The sequence below is a fragment of the Dysidea avara genome, chromosome 3 (assembly GCF_963678975.1).
Source record: "Dysidea avara chromosome 3, odDysAvar1.4, whole genome shotgun sequence".
Classification (NCBI taxonomy): Eukaryota; Metazoa; Porifera; class Demospongiae; order Dictyoceratida; family Dysideidae; genus Dysidea; species Dysidea avara.
The window spans coordinates 18,446,765-18,455,816 of record NC_089274.1 but is presented as its reverse complement, the minus strand read 5'-3'; positions in this window follow the sequence as shown (position 1 = coordinate 18,455,816).

Sequence of the window (9,052 nt, the reverse complement as noted above, 5' to 3'; positions counted from 1 at the left end):
ACAGCTACTTGTAGCTAACACATTTTGAACAACTAACACATGCACACAGAACCAGTGTTTCTAGGAGAAATGTATATGGACATATAAAGGATTTTCCAAAGATGGTTTCTAATGGTAGTAAAGAGCCACAGATGTGGGCTTTTGTGGATGTAGTCCCCAGCCACTGATGGTGATTATGTGGGCTGTTATTGTTACTGCAGCAAAAACTGAATATAAGCCTATGTACAGTCAATTCCCCTATAGCGGAACAGCTATAAGCAAAAAAAAAATGTCCATTTTTTGATAAGAGCACCAAACTTGGTACAATATTTGCCTATTTCATAATAGACATGGTGCCAAATTGCCAATCATATTCTCAAAGAACCTGACAAATAAAACCAACAAAAATCGTATTGAAGAAGCTACAAAAGTACTCAATAGTAAATATGTCGAAACTTTGCATCTGCATAGACAAGCAAGGGATGATCACATTCAAAAGCTGATCAAGGGAGGTGTCAATCTAGGTCATTAGCTTGCAATATTAAGAACTGTGAAAAGTCAAGGTATTCGATGTACAATATATTATTTCTATTGGATTGTGCCTGTACTTTCCACACTGAAATATATTGGCTCCATTAGAAGTGTTTAATAACAGTTTTACCACATTTTGACAGATTTTCTGATTGCACCTGTAAATTTGAAATCTAAACCAAAACAGCCAAGCTGTAAAAAAAGAGTGCGGCCCCCAAAAAGGCCAGGATGAAAAAAGATGTGAAATCCAAGGTGGCGGCCAAGAAATGGCTGTGATGGTAGGTTAATGGCAAAAATTTTTAATTACGATAATTCAGGTGAATTTGCGTTGCCTCCTCCGCTAGGATTCGGCACCAAATTCACCTGAATTGTCGTAATTAAAATTTTTGCCATTAACCTACCATCACAGCCATTTCTTGGCCGCCGCCTTGGATTTCACATCTTTTTTCATCCTGGCCTTTTTGGGGGCCACACTCTTTTTTTAAAGCTTGGCTCTTTTGGTTTAGATATCACTTCTTTTTGTATTGCAAGCCACAAAGCCAGCCATTAACTGGTTTTGGTGCTTACTTTTAATTTTTTTTTCTTTTCTGCAGGGATTGTGGAACAAAGGAAGAAATAATGTGTACAGTTTTTTTTGCCTGATTAAAAATATTTGTATATTTAACAATGAATGATAATCATATACTGTAGGTCATAAGGTGACTTCTTATACATAACTGAACTGTAGCTGAAACCCTCATTGTTTGTAGCTGAACTCTTTTCAGAGTGACTTGTTTCTAGCTGAACTCACTACATGGTGATTTGTTTCCAACACATATTTCTACAGGGTGATTTGTTTGTAACTGATCCCTATAGGGTAACTTGTATTTAGCTGATATCTCTACAGGGTGACTTCTTCTACCTGATCTCTCTACAGGGTGGTCTGTTCATAGCTGAGCTCTCTACAGGGTGAATTGTTTGCAGCTAAACTCTCTACATGCATGATGGTTTCTTTGTAGCTGAACTCTCTACAAGGTAACTTCTTCTAGCTGATCTCTCTACAGGGTGACTTGTTTGTAGCTGAACTATCTGCAGGGTGGTTTTTAGTAGCTGAACTCTCTACATACAAAGGGACTTCTTCTAGTTGGTCTCTCTACAGGATGACTTGTTTCTAGCTGATCTCTCTGCAGAATAATTGTTCGTAGCTGAACTTTCTACAGGGTGATTTTTTTACAGCTGAACTCTCTACATGATAGTTTCTTTGTAGCTGAATTCTCTACAAGGTAACTTCTTCTAGCTGATCTCTCTATAGGGCAATTTGTTTTTAGCTGAACTCTCTACAGGATGGTTTCTTTGTAGCTGATCTCTCTACAAGGTGACTTCTTCTAGCTAATCTGTCTACAGAGTGAATTGTTTGTAGCTGAACTCTATACAGGGTGATCTGTTTGTAGCTGATCTCTCTACAGGGTGAGTTGTTTGTAGCTGAACTATCTGCAGGATGATTTGTTTGCAGCTGAACTCTCCACAGGGTGATCCTTCTAGCTGACCTCTATACAGGGTGATCTGTTCGTAGCTGAACTTTCTACAGGGTGATTTGTTTGCAACTGAACTCTCTACCTGATTGTAGCTGAACTCTCTACAAGGTAACTTCTTCTAACTGATCTCTCTACAGGGTGAATTGTTTCTAGCTGAACTCTCCATAGGGTTATCTGTTTGTAATTGAACTCTCTACAGGATGGTTTCTTTGTAGCTGATCTCTCTACAGGGTGATTTGTTTCTATCTGATCTCTACATGCAGGGTGACCTGTTTCTGGCCGAACTCTCTACAAGTGATTTGTTTGCATCTGAACTCTCTACACCGTGTAGAGAGTTCAGATGCAAACAAATCACTTGTAGAGAGTTCGGCCAGAAACAGGTCACCCTGCATGTAGAGATCAGATAGAAACAAATCACCCTGTGGAGAGTTCAGCTACAAAGAAACTACCGTGTCACGGTAGTTTCTTTGTAGCTGAACTCTCTACAAGGTGACTTTTTCTAGCTGACCTCTCTACAGGGTGACTTTTGTAGCTGAACTTTCTACATACAAAGTGAGCTATAGCTGGTCTCTCTACAGGATAACTTGTTTCTAGCTGATCTCTCTGCAGGGTGACTTGTTTCTAGCTGAACTCTACCGGGTGATCTGTTCCGGGCGTAGTTGAACTCTCTACAGGATGATTTGTTTACAGCTGAACTATCTACATGGCGGTTTCTTTGCAGCTGAATTCTCTACAAGGTGATTTCTTCTAGCTGAAATCTCTATAGGGCGATCTTTTCGTAGCTGAACTTTCTGCAGGGTCATTCGTTTGCAGCTGAACTTTCTACATGATAGTTTGTTTGTAGCTGAACACTCTACAAGGTAACTTCTTCTAGCTGATCTCTCTACAGGATAACTTGTTTATTGCTGAACTCTCTACAGGGTGATTTGTTTGTAGCTAAACTCTCTACAATTCGATTTGTTTGCAGCTGAACTCTCTACATGGTGGTTTCTTTGTAGCTGAACTCTCTACAGGGTAGCTTCTTCTAGCTGATCTCTCTATATAGAAAACAATAACTGCACTCTACATTACTTATGTCCATGCTCCAGAAGTCACCAAACTAAACCTCCAACTACCAATTTTAATCACTTATGATGATCTTAACCATGAAATTATGTAATTACTTAAGTAGTTGGTATTAATTGTACGTATTTTATGGCTGTTGGTTGCTACCAACAGACCTTTGGTGTTTTTGTTTTTTACACCATAAAGCCTAAATAAATAAAAAAATAAAATACAGGGTGACTTGTTTCTAGCTGAGCTCTCTACAGGGTGATCCTTTCGTAGCTGAACTCACTACAGGGTGATTTGTTTGCAGCTGAACTCTCTACATGATGGTTTGTTTGTAGCTGAACTCTCTACAAGGTAACTTCTTCTAGTTGATTTCTCTACAGGGTGACTTGTTTCTAGCTGATCTCTCTACAGGGTGATTTGTTTGTAGCTGAACTCTGTACAGTTTGATTTGTTTGCAGCTGAACTCTCTACATGGTGGTTTCTTTGTAGCTGAGCTCTCTACAAGGTAACTTCTTCTAGTTGATCTCTCTACAGGATGACTTGTTTCTAGTTGAACTCTCTACATGCAGGATGATCTGTTCATAGCTGAATTCTCTACATGGTGGTTTCTTTGTAGCTGAATACTTTACAAGGTGACTTCTTCTAGCTGATCTCTCTATAGGGTGATTTGTTTGTAGCTGAACTATCTGCAGGGTGATTTGTTTGTACCTGAACTCTCTACAAGGTGATGTTTTCTAGTTGATCTCTCTACTGGATGACTTGTTTCTAGCTGAACTATCTACAGTGTGATCTGTTAAGTTTCTACCTGATCTCTCTATAGAGTTATATCTTGTTTGTAAAGCTGAACTCTTTACATGGTGGTTTGTTGATTGGTTGCTGAACTCTCTCCACAGTGACTTGTTTGTACTACAGAGTGCCTTGTTGTAGCTGAACTCTCTACAGAGTGACTTACTTGTAGCTGAACATTGCATAAAGTAACTTGTTTGTAGCTGATCTAGATGAACTCTCTACTGGGTAGCTTTTTTTTGTAGCTGAACCCTTTACGCAGTGACCTGTTTATAGTTGAATTCTCTTCAGTGTGACTTATAATGTTCTGAATCTCTACAGCAACATATTTGTAGCTGAACTCTCTACAGGGTGACTTGCTTGTAGCTGAATTGTCTATAAAATTAACTGTTTGCAGCTGAACTCCCTACAGAATAACTTGCAATGTCATATAATTCTATAATGGAGTAAGTTATAAACGTAGCTGAATGCTTTATTAGGGTGACTGTTCTATTAGAGTATTTCGATCTCGCATATGCTACACGTAGTTGGCTTTGGAATCATAACTCAGTGGTTTGTAATCCGATTCTTCTGTACTACTGCAAGGACTTTCTATGATAATTATTCCAGCTACACACCGATTTTCAGCTCACTGCTCTAAGCGGTTTGCCTGGTAGGCGTGAAAACTAATAGTTTTTTTATTCATAAAAATCGATCGCGTAATTGTGACATAGGTTGGGTTTTGTGTCATATCTCGATGGCCTTTAACTGGATTCCTTTCAAACCACAAAAAAGCACTCCTACGATAGTTACTCCATCTACATAACAATTTTCAGCTCATTCCTTCAAGCGGTTTACCCTGTGGGCGTGACAGACCTTCGACCTTATTTTACGAAAATAATCGGTCATAACTCCGTGACTGTTCATCGGATTCCTATCAAACTTGGTACTGAGATTCGCCTTAATGAGCCCTTTACGTGTGCCAAATTTCAGCCGGATTGGAGCACGCATTCGTGTTTTATGGCGGATTTTGCAAAGTGTGCGAAAAGAAGAAGTAGAAGAAAAAAACCCCAAACTTTGGCCGCTTGTATCTAGGAAATGGCTGAAGCGATTTTCTTCAAATTTGGAATGTGGACTCCCCTACCTATCCGGCACGTCTGTAGCAACTTTGGTTTCAATCGGATATGGAATCACGGAGCTACAAAGGTGTGAAAATCGCGTTTACTTTTTTCCTGTAAATATACTCACGGTGTGGCGCGCCGGCTTCTTGGGCCTCACGACACACTACCGTGTGTCTTGATACATTCAGCTATTCAAACAAAAAGATTTTGTATGGTTTCCTATGTGGGCTTATAACCTAGTTTTAAAGTTTCCAAACATGCCCTAAAGCAATGATTTTGACGTGGCACTGTATCTCAAATGATTTACTATACCTTACTCAACTTCCAAATTTGGTGCTTTTTATCACAAAGTGAATGATTTCATCAAAATTTGTTGCTTAGCTCAGCTGCTCTAGTAAACATCACCTTTTATAATGTCAACGATTGTCACAGAATGCAATAATTGTCAATTATTTCTTTATTGCATGCCATGGATCAAGACACACGGTAGTGTGTCGTGCGGCCCAAGAAGCCGGCGCGCCACACCGTGAATATATTAACAGGAAGAAAGAATACGAAATTTTTACACCTATGTAGCTCTGTGATCCCTACTCCGATTGGAATCAAATTTGCTAGAGAAGTGCCGGCCAGTTAGGGGAGTCTACATACCAAATTTGAAGAAAATCGCTCCAGCCATTTCCGAGATACGAGCGAACAAAATTTCGTTTTAATGTCTTCGTTTTTTTTCTTCTTCATCTTCATTTCGCACACTTCGCAAAATCCGCCATAAAACACGAATGCGTGCTCCAATCGGGATGAAATTTGGCACACGTAAAGGGCTATAAGGCGGATACCAGTACCAACTTTGGTAGGAATGCGATGAGCATTCAAAAAAAAAATGAACATTCATGGAGTTATGGCCGATTATTTGCGTAAAATAAGGTCGAAGGTCTGTCACGCCTACAGGGTAAATCCCTTGGAGGAATCAGTTGAAAATTGATATGTAGATGGAGCAACCATCGTAGGAGTGCGTTTTTGTGGTTTGAAAGGAATCGGGATAAAGACCATGGAGATATTACACAAAACCCAACCTGTGTCAAAATTACGCGATCGATTTTTATGAGTAAAATAACTATTAGTTTTCGTGTCTACCAGGCAAACCGCTTAGAGCAACGAACTGAAAATCAGTATGCAGCAGAAATAATCATCATAGAAAGTCCTTGCAGTAGTACAGAAGAATCGGATTGCAAACTACTGAGTTATGATTCGAAAGGCAACTACATGTAGCAAATGCAAGATCTCGATACTCTAATAGAACAGTCCAACTTGTCACCATGTGCTAAATGGGTGTCCTGTGGCTTTGCAGCAAGGCAGGTTTACTTTTCGTCATGATGCTGTTTTATTATGTTTGATGTCTGAGTTGCAAGCTTGATTGGATAATGTAGAAATATTTGCTGATTTGGATGGCAAACGTGCGTCTGACTCTCCTCCTGCCACCATTCCCCCTGCTGTACTAGTGTGTTCTCACCGACCTGACATTGTTATATATAATGCAGAAATGAAATCTGTTGTACTTCTGGAACTTACCTGCCCATTTAATTCTCGTGCTGACCTTTCTGCTGCACGAGAACGTAAGCAGGAGAAGCCAGAATATCTGCAAATTATTGCTGAGCTTGACCGCTTGGGTTTTGTTAGTCATTACCACACAGTTGAAATTGGTTGCCTTGGCCATTACCTTACAGAGACAGTAACATCTATGAAAAGAGTTTCAAATCTGAGTTTTTCCAAGACGAAAGCATTGCTTGATAGAGCAGCTGCTGTGGCTATAACTTCCTCTCAGAGAATCTTTTATGCACGTAGTAATCCAACCTGGACACTTTAAGTTAAGTTTTGTAGTTAATTATTTTTTGTATGTATCCTTGCCATGCCTACGCGGATCTTATCTTTGTAGTCGCATGTGTCCGAGGCTCTGTATGTAATTTTGTCATTTCATCATTATTCTGATGGTTTCAAAAAAAAAAAAAAAAAGTCACCCTAATAGAGCATTCAGCTGCGTTTATAATTTACTCAATTATATTACATTGCAAGTTATTCTGTAGGGAATTCAGCTACAAACAAGTCACCCTGTAGTCAGATCAGCTAGAAGAAGGTACCTAATAGAGAGTTCAGCTACAAAGAAACCATCATGTAGAGAGTTCAACTGCAAACAAATCATCCTGTAGAGAATTCAGCTACAAACAAATTTCCCTGTAGAGAGATCAGCTAGAAAAAGTTACCTTGTAGAGAGTTCAAGTCAGACTACCGATATAACAGTAGTGTTACATCTATGTTAGCAGATCTACAATGGCCATCACTTCAACACCGACGATATGTGACTAGATTAAAAGTATTCTACAACATTGTTTACTCCTCATCAGTCTTAACAGTCCCAAATTATTTCACCAACACCACATATCCCACCCGCCACCACCACCCCTTCCATTTTGAGATTCCGTTTGCTAGAACAGATCATTATAAATTCAGCTTTTACCCCAAATCTAACCGCGATTGGAACAATTTACCAACTGACACAATAGAATCCCAATCTCTACAAGTATTTTTAGATAAATTATAACTGACTTTCATCTATGTGATTTGTAATGTTTTTTCCTTACCTGAACATATCAGTTTGTAACTGTGTTTTCAGTAATCATAATCATAGTTACAAAGAAATCATCATGTAGAGAGTTCAGCTGCAAACAATTCACCCAGTAGAAAGTTCCGCTATGAACAGATCACCCTGTAGAGAGTTCGGTTAGAAACAAGTCATCCTGTAGAGAGATCAGCTAGAAGAAGTCACCTTGTAGAGAGTTCAGCCACAAAGAAACCACCATGTAAGAGAGTTAAGTTGCAAACAAATCACCTGTAGAGAGTTCAGCTAGAAACAAGTCACCCTGTAGAGAGTTCAGCTAGAAGTTACATTGTAGAGAGTTCAGCTACAAAGAAACTACCATGTAGAGAGTTCAGCTGCAAACAAATCGTCATGTAGAGAATTCAGCTACAAACAAATCGCCCTGTAGAAAGATCAGCTAGAAGAAGTTACCTTGTAGAGAGTTCAGCTACAAACAAATCACCCTGTAGAGAGTTCAGCTACAAACAAGTCATCCGGTAGAGAGATCAGCTAGAAGGATCACCTTGTAGAGAGTTCAGCTACAAAGAAATCACCTTTTCTTCTTCTTGTTGTAAAGAAAAAAAAAGATATGTTAAAAAGCCCTAAAGCCAGCCATAGGCCAGCTTTGGGGTATACAAATACAAAAAGAAGTGAAATCTAATCCAAAACAGCCAAGTTGTAAAAAAAGAGTGCAACCCTCAGAAAGGCTATGGTGAAAAAAGATGTGAAATCCAAGGTGGCAGCCAAGAAATGGCTGTGATGGTAGGTTAATGGTAAAAATTTTAATAATGACAACAATTCAGGTGAATTTTGTGCCAAGACCAAGCGGCACCAAATTCACCTGAATTGTTGTTATTGAAATTTTTACCATTAACCTACCATCAGAGCCATTTCTTGGCTGCCACCTTGGATTTCCCATCTTTTTTTCACCGTAGCCTTTCTGAGGGCCACACTTTTTTTTTACAGCTTGGCTGTTTTGGATTAGATATACTTAATTGGCACTTATACATAACACAAGTTACTTAAATAACTATCGAAGCAAAAAGCTATAAGGTTAACTTTCCGCTGCATAGATGTAGCAATGCATGCATACATCAATTGCCAATAGATCAAGATAATTCATGCGTTGATTTTTGATAGACAAACATAGCTATATAAATGCTTTGCAACAGTCTCTACTGGTAGCTAAAGTAGATAATAACAAGGTAGATGTGAGATGTGATCAGATACTGACCTTTTTTATAGTACATCAAATGCACACCTGAATTGAATGAGGTAGCTATAGCTAGATAGCTATCATGTGCTAGCGCTACTATGCAGCACAGTAGAATTGACTGGCATAAAGCTGCACAGCACATTACAGAGTCGCAGTATACCAGCATGTTGACGAGCTCACATGTTGAACACAGCTAGGGGATTGATTTGATGTTCATGCAAAAAAACGACTCAGGCAGGATAAC